Source organism: Phalacrocorax aristotelis, chromosome 9, assembly GCF_949628215.1.
Source record: "Phalacrocorax aristotelis chromosome 9, bGulAri2.1, whole genome shotgun sequence".
NCBI lineage: Eukaryota > Metazoa > Chordata > Aves > Suliformes > Phalacrocoracidae > Phalacrocorax > Phalacrocorax aristotelis.
Window position 1 is genome coordinate 13,000,847 of NC_134284.1, and position 17,729 is coordinate 13,018,575.

A 17,729-nucleotide genomic window follows, 5' to 3' on the forward strand; every position below is an offset into this window, starting at 1 on the left:
TGATTTCCATCCAAAGATTGTCGTCGTGTATAATAGTATGCTCCAGATTGACCTCCAGGTGAAGCAGGTATTACTTCATGTCACACAGAATGTGTGTAGCCCAGCATTGTTAAAGATGTTAACTAAATAATTAAATTTCTTCACAATGCATTTTGCATATGCATGTTCTGTCCCCTGCCCCTCTGCCTTTGAACATTGAAGTTCTGTGGGCAGCATATGCTGCTCCATGAGGTCTACATGTAAAGCAAGAAAATGGAAGGTGCACATGGACAGCACATCTCAAAAATCCTAAGGTCAGCTGGTCGGTAGCTCTCCTTCCCTCTTTTTATTTTACAATCAGTGAGTGTACAAAAAGGAACTGGAGTTTCAGTTCAACATGGAGCTGAGTCCTGAGTGTGTCCCGGCTATATCTTTATCACACTGGAACATTGAAAACACTTCCGGGCTTATGTGGTTTTTGAAGTTTGAATGACACACTGAGTATTTGAAAAATGCAGCAACAGTTTTTAAAAGAGAATGGGGAAGGTGTGTGAAAATAATGATGCTAAACAGTGCAGTCAAAAGCAAGCTTTACTGAAGGAAGAAAAGCAACAAAGATGGAGAAAGGAGGAGTCTGTAGTCTTGCAATATTTGATAAGAGGCCTTTTGTTTGAAGTTAAGTGATGCACCTGTTATGGTTTTGTTTCTTAATGCAAATTCCTTGCCCTCAGCATTGCAGAAGGAAGTTTGGTATCACAGAATCATAGCATTGTTTAGGTTGGAAAAGACCTTTAAGATCATCAAGTCCAACTGTTAACCTAGCCCTGCCAAGTCCACCACTAAACCACATCCCTAAGCACCACATCTACACGTCTTCTAAATACCTTCAGGGGCGGTGACTTAACCACTTCCCTGGGCAGCCTGTTCCAGTGCTTGACAGACCTTTTGGTGAAGAAATTTTTCTTAATATCCAATCTAAACCTCCCCTGGCACAACCTGAGGCCATTTCCTCTCATTCTATTGCTTCTTACTTGGGAGAAGAGACCAACACCCACCTCGCTACAACCTCCTTTCAGGTAGTTGTAGAGAGCGATAAGGTCTCCCCTCAGCCTCCTTTCCTCCAGGCTAAACAACCCCAGTTCCCTCAGCCGCTTCTCAGAAGACTTGTGCTCTAGACCCATCACCAGCTTTGTTGCTTTTCTTTGAACACGCTCCAGCACCTCAATGTCTTTCTTGTAGTGAGGAACCCATCATGGCTTGAGAGCATGTAAGTAACCCGGAAGACTGAAACAAACAGTATTTTTATTTGCAGAATTTCCTGATGTTAAAGCCATTTTAATAATTTTTCAAGGGTGTAATTTAGGTTCTGGAATGTTGGGTGCTTGAATTTGGTGACATGTCTATGGCAGGTTTGAATTAAAGAAGTGGGATCGACTAAGCATTGCATGGCAAATCTCAACAGAGACTGTTAAACTCATAGGCAAATGTGGGTCAGGTTTGTACTTCTCCAGAACTCCAAGACTGAAGTCCCTGTAGGCTGTATTGATAGGATGGCCTGATGTGGGAGGTAAAGGTACCTGTCACATTCTCCCTCTCTCCCTGCACAGGCAGTACATGTCTAGGGCCTTATCATGTAATACCAGATTTGTACCCCACCCCTTCCCCACCACCACCACTTCCCAAAGCTCAAAAGCTAGAAAGGAGGAACATGACTCAAAATTGTCAGCCCTCAGGGTACAGTAGTTGTCATCCATGCTGGGAGGGCTGTTGTGCCTGTCTTATTCCAGCTAAGGAGAATAAAACAGCACAAAGCCTGAGGCTCCATCCCAGATCTGGATCTTCCTAAGCCACAGGGCAGTTTGCTGCCTTTGTATCACATCTGGGGTAGCCCTCATGCTTTCCCATAGAGAAATTTTCCCCATTCTTCCAGCTGCGTGCCTCAGCTGCCCAGGGTACATTCCTGGAAGAACGCTGCCTGTGACACAGCAGATCAATGGGCGCAGACCCAAGTCCCCTCTCCCAGGGATCAATATGATGTTGGGAGTACGATGCTGGGGCTGGCATTGCCTACTCCTTTCAGGTCTGGCATCGATTAGCTGCAGCCTGCAAATAGAAGTGGAGCAGTAATGCTCTGCAACCTCGATAACCCATCCTCAGGAGCCTGCCAGAGTCAAGGGGCTCCTTGCTGCCACCGCAGCCAATAGAGCCATTTCATTAGGATGGAAAGGTTAATTGCATTGAAAACTGGCACCATCCTCAGCACATGACCATTGTAAAACTCCATAGTGGTGTGAGGCCTGAAGCTGTCTCAGGGAAAGTGGAGCCCATCTCACCTCTGAGAAATTTTGCTCAGCAAGGCTTCTGTGTAGAACAGTCAGACCCGGTATCTGCCATGGTTCTCTTGCTGAGGTCCCCTTACTTTGTTTAGAGAAAGCTGGTGAGGGGGTGACGGATGAGGTTGGTGCTTGTGGCCAGAAGGGCACTTGCTGGTTTCATACAGCCTTTGGATGTCATCCTGCATGCAGTAAATATGGAGGAGCAGCTCATATGAACTACAGGTTTTATTCTGAGCCATGCAGATAAAGAAGGAGCACAGCAGGCTGGGATTCGTGGTCTCTGTGTACTGCGCCTCTGCACTGAAAAGGCACCTACCATCCTCTCTGTTCTATGCTAACAGTGAGCAGAGCTCAAGTTCCTGGAAGATTGTGGCTGCAGCCCCTTAAAAGGTATCATTGGGGTTTTCTTTGCTGCAGGAGGCCAATTGTGTCCCTCCAAACTCTAGGAACTGTCACCTGTCTGAAAACCAAGGGGAAGGATCCTGCTGCTGAAGGTTGGCCCTGTGAAAGTTGAAGTGGTTTCTTCTAGTGCATTGTTATGCTTCTGTGTATGTCAGCTAGTTGCTGGTCAAAGAAATTTATTTTGTAATTGATGTATTTTTGTCAGGATTTTTCAGGGGAGTTTGCTGCATATGTAGAATGTCACAATTCAATTTGCCAACTAGAGTTTCAGAAATGAAGAACATTCTGATCATCTGAGAACTTTTGAGGATCTAAGCAGTATATTTCCTCATAGCTAAAGAGGAATTTCAATTTTTGAAGTGATTTTTGTTAAGACACAGATTTTCTTTTACCTTAGCAAGTGTTCTCTTGCCCTTTTGTTAGAAACAGTGTCTTAGAAAGCAAATAGTTATTTAAACTGATGTTGGTTTCTGAGATTGGGCTTTCTAATGTGTGTGAAATGTTTTGAGGTGCTTTTACTGAAAATATTAAAACAGAGTAGAAGATTGCTGCCCAGTCTGACACAGAAAACCTTGCAAAACCAGAGTCTTCACAGATTGCTTTATTTTCTGAGAAACAGACGAGCTATTAAATCATCAATTGCAGCTTCTTTTATAAACTCTCTTCTGCTTCCCCTTCATAGTCACCTTCTGTGGACAATCTTACCTAACATTTTCTTCTTATATCTTCTTGCTCTTTTTTTCCTGGGTGCCACATTTCAAACCAGAACATTGGTTTCAGAGGGGGAAATGTGCCGTGGCAGATGAGAACTTCCACTGCTAAATAGAGAGAGGTTAAGACAGAAGGATGTGAATACGCCAGATGTGTGCAGCTGCTGCTTTCTAAAGGGAGCCCTTTACCATGCACTCAGTCACATCTCTGTCAGGATGTGGCTGTTCTGGCATCCCAGTTATATGTGCTGAGCACCAGGGCAGCGCCTAACGTATTGTGTGTGACCACAGGGCACCTGTGTTGAAGTAGGATCTCCCCTTGAACCTGGTCGGCTGATTGTCCACCTTACCCCCTTACAGATTCATGGAACAGGCCTTAAGGTGTTCACATGTTCTTGTTATGTCTAATTCCTAACACATAGTAGGGCTCTAGTTCCCCCGTGTCCTCTGCCCTCTGTGCAGGGACCTTCTGCTACAGCTTGACAGGAAGCGAATAAAAGAAAGAACTTAAAGCTCTGAAGGAGGAAGATAAGGCAGGAGGATGGGAGGGAACATCTCAGGTTCAGGAGACCTCTTCTGTGTTTTGAGGTGCTCCTGCAATGTGCACAGGGTTCTTGGTGGGAAGGGCACAGCGAAGAGCTTTCTCTTTAATACAGCGTGCGTTTTATCTCCACTGACTTCTTGCAGACTTAGTTTAAAGATCTTAGCTCAATACCATTAGTGTATCTCTGCTGAAGGCCCTTTATAAAATTGATTAGAAAGTGGGCTTTTGCATGTGTGTGTGTGGGCTCTAATCTGATTTGAGTCCGAGATGGTATCTTTAATTCAGTGCATCGCGGCAACTAACTCACGAACTTCACCGAGAGTCAGAGCCCCTAATTTGGTTTGAGAATACATTAGCAAAACGAGCTCAGAAGGCCCCTTTTCAGGGGGAGGGGGTGTCTTGGGGGGGGCCTTGGGGGAGGATGGAAAGAATTGACTTGATGGAGAAGAATTGTGGATTTAAACAAGATCCTGGGCATGATATTCCAGCAGTGGTTCCCAGGAAAAAAAAGAGGAAAGAGAGAAGATTGATTGCTGGCCTTGCACAAACCATGGAGAACAAAGTGAACCTCAAAGCAGGCTTAACCCTTTCTTCCCATGTGAGCAGAGAGAACTTGAGGTGCTGTTTATCCAGAACTGTTTCTCTTCTTCCCATTCCTTCATCCTGCTCCATGGGCTGGTGCCTAAAGCAGACTCTAGCATTGCAGAAGGAATAGTATGCTTTTGCCCTGGTAGATGATCCACACTATCAAAACTTTTCAGGACTGATCCAACTCAAAGTACAGTATTAAACCACATGTCTTTTCTTTCCTCCTTACTTCCTTACTTTCTAAAATAGAAAAAAATTTGTTAGAAAGAGATAAATAGACCAGCACAGCTGGCGTTTGTGGTGGGACAGTAAAAGCAGTGTTTTGCTGCAGGTGATGTGTAAAAGCCTACCCTGGGGATCGTTAGACTCAGTGGAATAGATATGTGCATCCTCTGCCTGCTTTATAGCTAACCTTCACTCTTCAGATCCCTTATTCCTGTATGATATGTGTTGGGGGGTTGTATAGCATTCTGTATGATCCAAAAGTATGGGGGTGGGGAAGAATTCCAGATTTCCCCTGGCCCCATTTAAATAAAGGATTATTTTAATTTAAGAAATAGTTAAAGAAAATGGGGGAGTAACACATCTTAGATTCTGTTGGTCCTATAGAAATACTCAAGATAGAAGTGAATATTTAATTTGAAAATGTACTTAGTAAGCTGTTAAAAACAAAATGTTTGCTGTGTTAATTCAGTTTTATGGCTGAGGTCTTGCCACACAGACGTCAGCAAACTCCAGGTTCTGCCTCCTTCAGTAGCAGTATTGTATTCCCCTTGAAGCTGGGTAGTATTTCCTCTTGCCAGGAGTATAGTGTTCTAGGACTTGCTGCCTAAATTTTGTGAACTGGCATTTATTACAAGGGAGCTTTACTGGTTTATACCCAGTCTAGCCATTAATATAATGTCTGACTTACATTTTCAAACGGAGTCTTCTAAACTGTGTTTGCAGAGTACCTACAAGATGCACATGTGATGGCATAGACAAGGCACTCATGGACACAAGTGACTAATATAGTTGCACCTATGTCTTTATGAATGAAGTTGACTGAGTCATTGTTTTTGCAGTAAAAGTACGTGTTCTGTAGCTGCAATTCAGTATTTGTGTTAGAGAATTTGACCACCTGTGCAATGCCATGTTATGGTGGTTTGAGGCACAGTGACATAAAATTTTCTGACTTGAGTATATTGCAAAATGTTTGGTATAGTGGTCCTTTATGATATATGTTTCCATTCCGTTGCTTGAGTATAAAATCAGCCAAGACCACAGCAGAGAGCTGTGCACAACATATTCAAAGATTTGAGCCCGCCCTCTCAAGCATTGCATTTTGGAAGAGGGAGCTGACTATACTTTCAGGAACGAGGAATCAGAAAAAGATACCTCAGAAATGGAAGGCTTTGGCAGTAGGTCTGACTACTGTCATTTGGATATGCAATTGGATATATGACTTGATTCAAATGTGTAAGCTCAGCTACCTTCGAGTAATTATTTTTGTTAGCCTTCATGCTCTGCAGATAGTATACTACATGCTTAGTTGAGGTTCCTTTTTCCACCTTCTTGGATGAACTGTTGAGGTCAGCAATTTTATTTCAGTAGCTTACTCTGATGAACTTTATTTCTACACCAGCCTCCCCATCCAGACAACACGGCAGTGCAGAGAAATAATCCAATTTTGCTTGATTATTAATAATTACTCTCAGCTGCTATTTTTTCAGTTGATTGATTAGAATAAACACTGCTCTGACGGGATACACCAGAATCCATAACTCCCCTTTCTTCTCTACTGCTGTTTCAGCCCCTGCTTCTCCAGGCACAATGTGACGTGGGGGGGTTGTAATGCAGAGTGGCTTTTTAAAATGTGCCGCCTTGCTGTTTTTTAACTAGCTATGACCAAAGTTCATTTATCTGGATTGGTAGAAGTCCACAAGCCCTGAATAATAGCTCTGATTTGCAAGCCAGTACTTTTGCTAAACAGATACGTTTTCCACTGTTCAGGGTTGAAGTTGGACAGAACAACTTCAGTCTTTGTTTTAGTCTTCCAAACTGATCAAAGACTATAGGTTTGCAGGAAATGTGCTTCATATTTACAACCTTTTCCCACGTCTGACTGGTTGTGTATCCTTCCAGCAGGATTTCAGACCATGAGTCACTTTGGAAGGATCTCCTGTTGCAGTTGTGTGAGGGTTTTGCTGTACCAAATTTGACAGTCTCCTTTTAATATTTGGAAGGAGCATATCAAAAGGCACTCTCTCAACAACTCATGGTCTGAAACTCTATCCAGCAGTTCTTCACGGACAGAGGAACTTTAAAGTGTTTGCACATTTGTCAGGAACTTAAACACCTCAGCTAAATTATGCACAAAAAAATAGGAAAACGATCACTGATGTTCATGTTTGCACGAGCTTTGTGCACAGTCAGGAACAACCTCTCCCAGCACTGCAATCCAGCCTCTGTGGCTCCCTTGCTGATCCAGCCTCTTCTGTACCAGATTTGCTGTGAATGACAAGTGGTAAGCAGCACTGCAACCAGTACCTCAGGAAATCAGAACAGGCAGTTCAGGTGTAGCTGGGATGAGCAGTGATTTTTCTGCAGAGTAGCTGCTGTTAACCCCAGGGACTGGAATTCTCTCTGGGGACATGGTCGGTGTAGGATGGGAGGCAGTTTTGCTAGTTGAAGCTCTTTTGATTTGCAGCTTGGGTTCTTTAATTTCATCCTATTTTGAGAATAATGCTATTTTCAGGGTGGGAAAGTGGGAAGTGAGAAGGCTGCTTGAAGACAGACAGAATTTACCTCCTCTTTGCAAGCAGGACAGTTGTCAGAGGCACCTAGAGCTTGGGCTATTTATCAGCTTAGGATGAATCCGAGGAAATATATGAATCCCTATTAGAGAGATCTATTTAGGGAGTCTGTTGTTGCTGAATTTCCTCTCTAGAGTGAAGTGTTCAGGATGCCTGTCACAGCTGGCAGCAAAGTGGCTTCCAAGCAATGCTCAGGCCAGTGGATGTCACCCAGAGATGGAGATGTGTGAATAGATTCACTGCACCCCATGATTTGCAATGGTTGCGTAGGGCCATCAATCTGGGCAGTGTGACTGGCAGGAGAAGAGTGTTTATTAGTGTAAGTGGAGATTTCTGAGAAAGCCCTCTACTGGGAAAGATTTGTTCATCTTGCTTTCCTTCTCAGGAACATCTGAAATAAAAGTGTGTTTGAAGAAGGAGTAGTTTAACACTAAAAGACAAGTCTCCAGAAATCCAGTGAAGGGCATGGGATAGCTGCACTTTTCAACATTCAGATGACTCTTCAGATGCTGAGGTCCTGTTCCTGTTCAGATCAATAGAAATGACGATTTAATTTCAATAGTAGTTGGATCAAAGCTTAAATGAAGAGAGAGGAGACTGTCCCAACTACTTGTGATTTATTTCCACTGTAGCTACAAAATACTGGGTAGGGTTCAGATGGTAGCGAACATATTTATACTCAATTCCAAGAATTTTTCCTCAGCAGGCTGTAAAATGAAGCATTGTTTTGTGACTCAGAGAGGTGCTAAGAAGTAGCACTCCTTGCCATGAGTGAATGAGAAAGAAGTTTCATTCAAGGTCTCATCAAAGTGGGTAAAATGTCCAGGTCAATTTTTCTAAGTTGATAGGGAGCCAGGGTTTCGGAGCTTCTGATCACATGCCAGCAGTGATTTCACTGTGATGCAGAAGGAATGGGGTAAAGCTTAAGTGGCAACAGATGGAAAAGCAGAGCTGGGTTTCTCCAGCAGCACTCGGCTTTCAAAACAGAGGGGCTGATTTTTGGCTGCAGGATGCTCCTTGACACATGGTTAATCCCTACTGTGTAAAAGGACTGAGTAATAGAGGCTGACCATTTTATATGAGTTGATGGCACAGCTTCACTGGTACTCTTGAATTTCCAGAAGTGTCAAAATGTTTATGTGTACATTAGAACATACATGTTTCTCAATGCATATAAATAGAGAAAAAAGACCTTCTGAGTGAAGCACAAGCAGATGGCTGTGTGGAAGATACAGGGATTGGAGCTGCCTGAAAATTAGAATCTTGTTTCACAGAATATTTGTTGTTTCAAAATGTTATTTCATCCCAAATCTGGCTGGACCCTGAAATTTTAAGCAGAGTGGAAGTTCCAATAAAGTTTATTTTGAGGAAACTTCCAATATTTTCTTTCATTATATTCTTGAAACAGTGCATGATTGGTCAAAGAACACATGAGGCAGCACATGACAGGCTAAACAAAGTGCTAGAACAAAGCAAAATTAAACATCTCATTTACTTTAGAGTTTTGAAAATCTTACAGCACAAAACATTGCCAAAATTTACTTAGTTTCTGTAATAAAACAGAATAGCATTTTTTAACAGAATGAGTTTTTGATGAAAAACTTGTAGTGAAGTGTAACTGCAAAAAGGAAAAATTAGCTGTATGGAGGTGTGGTCAAGAGGCAGTTTGTGTGTGAAATAGCACCTAGGAAGATTGAGACAGGATTAGGCAGTATTAGAGATAAGGTTATTGTGCAGATTGGGTCAGAGGGACTGGACTTAGAGTACAGTCAGATGCAGGAGGAGGTCAGAATTGGTCCACATAATACAGACAGATTTGTGAAGCCAATGTTTTATTCCTCTGGCTAGCTTGCATGCAGGAAAACACTAACTACTCGCCCTACTTGCACAGACAGATCTCTGAGCTGTGGTGCTGAAGGAAGAGGTTCAAATTCTGCTGATAATCTGGAGTGTAGGCCATCATGTAAGCAGCAGGCTTATCTGTCCATCATTCTGTTAGGCACACTCATCTACACGCTCTGTTCTTTCAATCATAGTTGCTGATTACCTCTCACAATGTTCCTGTGAGGTAGGTCATTCAGGACCATGTCCCTGCTTTTCAGCTGGGGAAGCAGTGTCTTGGAGAGCTGCAGTGACTTGCTGAAGTCTACAAGAAGATTAGTGTTGAGGCTGGAATTAGACTTTGAGACATTTTGGCTTCATTTTAAGGTCTCACTACACTGTGCTTCACTGCCCCGAGTCATAAGTACAGAGCCAGTGACTAGGAGGCATAACAAGTATATGGGTCCTTAGGCTGTGTTTGGGGCATGGATGCCTAGTGGTTGGGGAGAGATGTGATCTAGGTGTAGAATGGTTCCCAGAAAGTCTGCTCCCAAAAGGGGACTCAGAGAAAGGATGGGCACAGAGGCAGATCTGGGAGAGTGAGGTCTACAGCATAGACCTGGCCAGAGAGAGATGGGTGTGGGACACAGGCTTAATTTGCCAAGGGCAGAGGGAACTGGGAGACTGGGCACACAGAGCAGATGAAGTGTGAGTGTGTGGAGTTATAGATCCTGTCTTTATGCATCACATTGTTCTCATTCAGTGTGTTATACTTAGCATTTCATTTATATAATGTCAGGGTCTTACACAGGTTTGTTTATTTTTAACTCATAGATGACTGGCAGTTTCAGTCTAGATGTTGTCTGGTAATTAAATGGGAAAAATTTGTCCAGGTCTGGCAAAAGATCTTTGTCAAAGGATCTCTGGAAATTGAGATTAATGCATTTTCTTGACTATTTATATTACCTTGTTACCTGGGAGTGAAGTCCAACACAGACACACTACGCAGGAGGTGGTGAAAGTACTGACGACCATTTGCATGCATTGGTAAATGGTTGTGCCATTTTGAGATACATGTTACATTTCATTTAGGAATTTAGGTTGGAAAAAGAAAAGGGGCGAAGGTGCATTCATGCAGTAGGAGTCTGGTGCAAAATGACCCACCTGGTGAAGTACATCACATGACCAGAAAAGCTTGGGACTAGAAGCGGTCTCATAACCATATAGCCATGCCTGACCTCACTGCTGGTGGCTGCTCACTGACTTGTTATTTGTGCTGTTTCCCAGAGTAGTCAGGGTTTGAGTGAAACCAGTTTGGAGATTTGGCAAAGCATTCCTTCATGTAAACAGTGCTGAATTAATAGAGACCAACACCTGCCAAAGATCCGTCTCTTACCAACACCTCTGGATGACCATTTCTTGGTGTACCACATTCTCCAAAGGCAGTCACATTTCCCACTCTACTGAAGAATCCAGCAAGGACTAAGATGGTTTCTTCCCTGCAGGTTTACACACAGCATCCTGCATCAAGCTCTCGACCCTACTGAGCCCCAGTTGAGCTAGGCTCCAGACCTTGCTTTAGAAACGACCCTGTTTGCCCTGTTGGGTTTGCAGTGCTCACTGCTGGCTTGTCACAGACATTGATTTTTATTTCCTATTGCTCTGAACTCCTGCATGGCTCACACACAGTGAGCTCAGTCTATCTGTGATGAGCTATTGAGGTTGTCCACTGGAGGGGAAGTCTTTAGCTTCCAAGGCCTCCCACTGTCAAAATATTTGGCAAAGCTGTGTTGTAAATGGATTTGTGCTTCTGCCTATCCCTACCCCTTGTCCAGGTTGCTCATATGTACTGTCCTGTACATGTCCGTTCCCCTTCAGCCCAGTACTGTCTGTCCGTCTCCTCCTCTTTCTATGCATCTAATGGAGGTTGGTAATCCCGTTAGGTGCTTGCAGCAGGCCCTGCCGAATTTGCTTGCAAACGCCTGTGCCAGGTCGAGTGTCATTGCCAGCAGCGCTCTTGGCGGGATGAAGGTTGCATTAGTGAACAGTAATTGAAATGCAAAATAACATTTTGATCGAGCGAGCAGGCTGTTTATTTATCAAATCAATAGCCAAAATGCCCCATCTGGAGAAGTCAGCGTGATAATAAGTGATAGCATTCCAAGGGCAAAGGGAACAAGCGCAGTGGGGAGGACATGCCGGCAGGGTGGGCTGGGTCATACCGGGCCGTCGGTTACTGAAACTTGCTTCTTTTTGGGTCCCTTCTTTAAAGAGGGCAGCCCCCCTCCTAGCAGCATCTGCAAAGGGTTCCAGACCTCTGGACAGAGAACAAACACTTCTTAAATACAAGATCAGACAGAGTGCAGACATATGTAAAATCATGTGAGGTCTTCTCCTTCTTATGCTCTGATAGACACAGGGCTGTCTGAAGGTGCAGACTGTTGATGACGTAGCTCAGTTAGGCAGTGTATTTTTGATTGCTTTTTTTGCTTTAGTGCATTAGGTTTGCTATTAAGATCTGAACACTCACGATGATGGTCTGGAAACATGAAGTCATAGTTTGGCTTCTATAGCGAAGCTGCTGGAATGGTGTCTAGGTGCATCTGCATAATGAGGAAAGGAGAGATGTGGGAGGGTGTGTGGGAGGAAGGGGTTTGTGTATATTTACAGAATAAATTTATTATACATATGCATACCTGCTATATACAGATGCCCTACAGAATAAAGCTATGTAACATTTAAGTGTATCTCACAAAGGTACTATATGAAAGTGTAGAAGCAGCTGTATGTCTTCTTTGTGGGTGCGTGGCTGCCTGTCTGTCTGCTTTGCTGCGTCTGCCTGTTGGCTTCTGCTTGTTTGTGAGTAGGGGTGCTAAAGACAGGGAATGGGAAGTGAAACTGAGGTTGAAAATCTTGCAAGCTTGCTTTTTTTTCTTTCATGTCCCAAAATAATAACAGGGAAAAGTGAAAACTTCCTAGGACGAGGAGATAATCTGTTCACCATGGCAGAAAGGAATATTTTTGTAGGTTTTTCTGTAATCACATTTAGTTAAATTTTCAAACAGTGATGCCAGTTTGGGAGGAAGATGGAGGTTATTTAAAAGTATTTTGCTTTAGAATTTGTTTGGGGTGTTTTGTTTTGTTTTTTTAATCTAGAGAAATGAATGTGCAAGTTAGAGTGTTGGGTGAAATGATGTGCTGCTTCTGTTAGTTTTCTGTCTAAAGAATGGTGTGTTGGCTGTGGTCTCCTCATCTCTTGGTTCAGGCAAGTAAGAAGGCAGGACACCGTGGGGCATCAGGTGAGGCTTGGCTTGAGTGGACTGGAAGCTACTTTGTTAGTCAAAGGAAATGGGGACAAACAGTCTGGAACATGGATGAATAAAGTGGATTTAGAACAAGTCATTAGGGTTTGAAGCTGGAATTTAGGTCAGCTACAAGTGGCTACTTAATATATGTGTGTGGTAAGAGATCTGCTAAATACCTACCAAAGGTGGGGTTTTAAAGACTTGGCAAAACTGAACATTGAGGTTATCTTAACTAGGTAGCTAAAGATAATCCTGTATGTTACAGTAGTCTAAGGTGTGCAGAAGGAAACTGGGTGTTTCCAGGTATCACCTATTCTCTTCAAACCTGTGGTGTTCATTAGCTTGAGAGGAGCCTTGTCTACAGTTACCTCTGTCATGTACTCCCTTTCTCTGCTTGTTCAAGTGCTGTATCTCAGCCTCACTGAGTAGCATAGGTTTCTTGTCTGTCCTTGACCCATGCAGTTCTCCTTTTGTGCCTCCATCCTCACCGACTGCCCAACTTACTCCCACTTCTACACTTTTCCAGTGTTTCTGGGTCATCTACCCTATTCCAGACCCAATGTTTGCTCTCACACTGTTACCTTGCTTTGCTACTGTATCATCTTAGAAATGCTTTCCAGAGTGTCAGGGATAAAAAAAGATTTCAAACTGAAAAGCACTAATTGCCCCCATTGTTATTTTCCATGCTGTAATTTATGTGGAACTAATTTCAGTCAGTTTTTCAGGATCTGTCTGGTTTTGAGTAATGTTTCTAATGATGAGGCACTTAATTATAGATTTCTCCAAGAGCTACAGGTGGAATCAAGGCAAAGACCATCTGTTCTGTCTGGATTGGATGGTCTTGGCAAGGGTGGGAGAAGGAGGCAGTGTCCCGGTACAACTGTAAATTTTGAAGTGTAAGAAACAGGAACCCTCAAAAAAAAATTAACAGGTCAAATTCAGAGAATTCCTAAATGCATCCAGGTTGGAGAACACACAAGTTCAGATTTAGTCTGAATAAACCTAGAGTCCCCTTTCAGTAAACTAGTATTCTTAAAGGAACAGTAATTCTTAAGTCTCTCTTCACATTTGTTTCTAGGATAATGTCCTTGATTTGTAAGTATCTCCCATCCTAACTCCTGCCTCAAACACTTAGAAGAATTAAGCAATACCTCTGGGTCTCCCTTTTTTTCCTGCCATTGTTCACCATGAATTGTAGGCAAGGTTGAAGGGAGGGGTGCCTTCAATGGATATCTTAAAATGCAAGGAAGTGCAGGCTGAAGAATTTGCACTGGTGGCAATTTTCTCTCAGAAATGCTAAGAGAGTACTGAGTGAAAGAAAAGGTCTATATGAGATCAGCTGAGGGATCAGGCTGGGATGCAAAAATAAATGTGATATGAATGGCAGTGCTGGAGGTTTTCCTTTCCTTGCCCAGCTGAAAAGGGTGGAAGCAAAATTCTGACATACAAGTGTTTGAAGTGTGCTTTACTGAACATGTAGTGTGGGTCTCATTCACGTGTGTCTGAAGGACACTGAAGGTACTAAGAGAGATATAGATTATAAGTGCCCTAGATAAGCAGAGTATAAAGACAGACATTCAAGAAGAAATGAAGGTCTAGCTGAGCATTTCAACAGGGATTGAGTTGCAGCTTTGCTGTATGCAGGCAAAATTGTTGAACTGGTGTGAGCAGTCTTGCAGATGTAGAAGTAGTGGCAGAAGTGGAAATGTGAAACATACAATGATAACATGGAGGGGGAAAGAGTGGTGGTGGAATTTGGATAAATAGTGTACAGCAAGTCAGTCCCAGTCCTTGTTTCGCTGTGATATCAAGAGTAAGTATGAGCAAGAAGCATCAGCTTAAGTGCTAAAGCAATTCACTCTGGAGGGAGTGCCATTAGTACACCAGAGGTCAAGGTACCTTCAAAAGGCAATGCATTAATAAGAGAGTGAACTGATAATATATGTCACACCTCCAGATTAATTGTCACTTCGTCTGTATAATACTTCTTACCATTTACTAACAAGAGTCATCCTAAGGGTGAAGAGAGATTACAAGAATGAGAAGAATGAAGGCTAGTAGGAAATCCATAATGCTTTTCTGCCCATGAGAAACCTTTTTTATTTATTAAGCATCCTCCAGACAGGTTGCTGCAGCAGCTTTTATCAGCGTGAGCTAACTTGGGCTAGGGAAGATCTACTGATATGTAACTGGCCTCTGGTTATGCAATGGGTCAAAGGGATAAAATGGCTCCTGAGCATTAGACAAACAAATACTATTTGTGTAAGAGCCATAATATGAGCACTTGCTGTCTCCATCTCCTTAGCTTGCAGAAAAGCCCAGCTTAGGCCTCCATCTCCCCTGCTGTGCAAGGAATACGTTCTTCCAGTCTACATGGCAGAGCTGGTCTTGTTCAGCAACACACTTCAGTAAATCTCATACAACCCAGCTCCCTTTAGGAATACCAGGGAACTGACCCCTGGGAACAGGTCTCTAGATAGGCTCTTGCAGTTGGGGAACTGTGGGGCTATGCTGGCTTCCTTACATATTTTAATTTCAGCTTCTTCAGCCTCCTCACTCAAAAGTTCTTCCCCTGACCCATGTCAAATTATAAAGCAAATTAAAAAAAAAAAATCTATCTCTCTTCAGAGCAAAGGTGAAAGGCAGGCCAAGCATGATGCTTTTTTACAAAATAAACTGGTTCAAGATGCCCAGCAAAGCCAAAAGCAACAGAAAATGGTTGTAATTGGGATTAGGAAGGTGTAGCTCTTTTAGAATAAAATGCTGACAGTTAGACCTTGTTACAACCTGGCATTCCAGGTTTGTGAACTACAGGTTGATGCTATGGAGTAGAAGTCACACAATGCTTTCTGCTCCAAATTAGAGAGCAAGCTCATCAGCCTTTTGCTAAGCTATGGTTTATGTTTGTTCCAAAGATGTAGTATTTGTGTGAGTGTATTATGGACAAATGCCTTGCAAACAGGCTGTCGGGGGCTTGCTGTACTCTACAGAACAGAAGCATAACCCATGCAAGCCAAAGAGAGCCACCACTGCAAACATGACAGACCTCTTAGAAATCATATCTGCACTCCAGAGAAAGATATGTAGATTGATCTGAGGTTCTGCTCTCTTGTCCTTTATAACAATGCAAAACACAGTGATTTAAACAAAAAACCTCTAAAGCCTATGCACTGGTAACTTGGTGATTTATGTTTATGATCGTGCCCATCAGACATGTACTACCCAAGCTCTTGCCTACCCCCACAGAGGAATGAAGCTTGCCCTGTGTGTTCCTGTATGATAGAATAAGCCCAGAAAAGCTTCTTGGACTGTGGCTGGTATGGCTGAGTTATCCACAGGTATCCACTGTCCAGGAGTAAAGTGGCATATTGGCAAATCCCATTTTTCTTGGACTGTTTTGTGGAGAAGAGCTGTCAGTAAAGACAAGGAGTCTCTAAATGATGTCTCTCTCATTTGAAATCCATAATGAGTAGGAGAGCAGCAGAAACCAGTGGGTGTGCTGACCCCTTGCCTCCCCAGCGCTGTGGCGGGTGTCCTCCGAGTGGAGAGGCAGGACTGGGAGCGTGTGTGTGAGCTGTCCATGGTAAGAGCAGTTCGACCAACAAGTGTGGGCGTCTCAGCACCATGACATTAACTCTTTGTTATGTGACCTAAAATTACACTGGCTGTTATTGCAGCTGTCACATCTAGCCTGCCACTTGGAAAACATTATTTCTGTCTTCTGTATCTAAAAAAAACCACCTGACAAAATTGGCTTGTTACTGGAGTTACAGTCAGTGTTTGAGAAGCTGATCTATATTGTTTGTCAGCCAGCTGTGGGTTGCAGAGCTCTCTCATGTGGCCCACAAAGGACACAAAGCCTGTGTTGCCCAAATGGCATCATGGCATGATATGCAGATCTCATTTACACATGCAGTGCAGGTTTATATCATCTGGGCTAACAAATATTGCTAGCAAAAATAGACCTGTACTGGAGAAGAGGTTGGATGTTTTATCTCTGTTTCAGTCACTGGTGTTTCTGCATATTAAAGGTTCTCTGGTCTTTCATAGTTAGTTTAAATATGTCTGTGCAAACCAAAGCGTGCTTTTGTCACAAGCGGGGGCCTGAAGTGAGCAGGTTTATAATGGCAATCTTTTCAGATTTTGTCAGTAAAGCTTGAATCAACTGTGAGGACTCCCTGTTTGTGGACTTCAGGTAAAGTGCAGTTCCACAAACACAGCCATAGAGCACCTGAAAGTTACAGGCTGTACAGGCATCTTGCCTGCAGGGTTTTTCAATTTTATGGTAGATCTTAGAGGACTTTAAAAATCAAGACTTCATTCTGTCTGGAAGCCACATCCAACTGTGAGAACCTCCCAAAAAAGCCTGTTTCTGACCTTTTACATTTCTTCTCGTGCCCAGAATAAAGAAGGTTTTGCCTGAGGAGGGCCTGAATATTCTCTCACTCTCCCCTTCCCTCCACTGATGAGAGCCCTACAGCTATATTTCAGCATTCATTTTAATGACAATTTCAGTCTTACTGTTGTAAATCTCCAACATGTTGGGTTGGTGAGTGTATGATTTTATCAGAAAATACCGATGGAGGGACTGGCCTACATGGCAGAACTTCTGATGCTCATTCCTTACCTTCCTCCAGGAAACTGGACTATAGGACTGAGCTATCCTTGCCTTTCCTATGGAAGATCACATAACGAGGCTCAGCTGCTAGAGAAGCTCAGCAGTGTTGCCTCTAAACTTTCCTTGGTCCAGTTTGGAATAGGAAGTGCTGCATGGAGAAGGTATAGGGTCAGGTATGTGGGTTTTCCTCAGCGCTTAGATGGTCAGGTGCAATTAAGTTACTGAATTATGGATACCTTTAGCCCACAGAGAATTTTTCTGGTGTGGAAAAGTTGCCTTCTGTTACAAAACTGGATTTACAAAACTGGATATTGTTCTGGCTGTCTAGCTAAGGAGGTGTGTTTTCTCTTGAGTCATGTGAAGGCTTGTAGATAAACAGTACTGGATTGCTGTAATTTTCATATCTAGAAGTGGAGTAAAGAGGTGAATATAGCTACGAATGGCTATTTCTGGCAAAAATAACCTCAAAGGATGTGCAATAAAATAGCCTTATCTGCATAGGTCCCAACCTTGTAATCCTTGAAGTTTAAAAGAAAAAAAAATTGGGGCAATATTTACTTCCTTGATTTTATAACACTAATCTTTTGACCCTTTCTGGTCCTGTCTATCTAGCAGTCTTTCCCGCTCTTTT

The 17,729-nt window shown here is 43.0% G+C and overlaps 1 protein-coding gene across 1 annotated transcript in view; it reads left to right on the plus strand.

The window, feature by feature from the left end:
• ESRRB (estrogen related receptor beta) overlaps nucleotides 1-17,729 on the plus strand; it is a 135,518-nt gene that overhangs the window by 67,230 nt on the left and 50,559 nt on the right. The window lies entirely within an intron of this gene.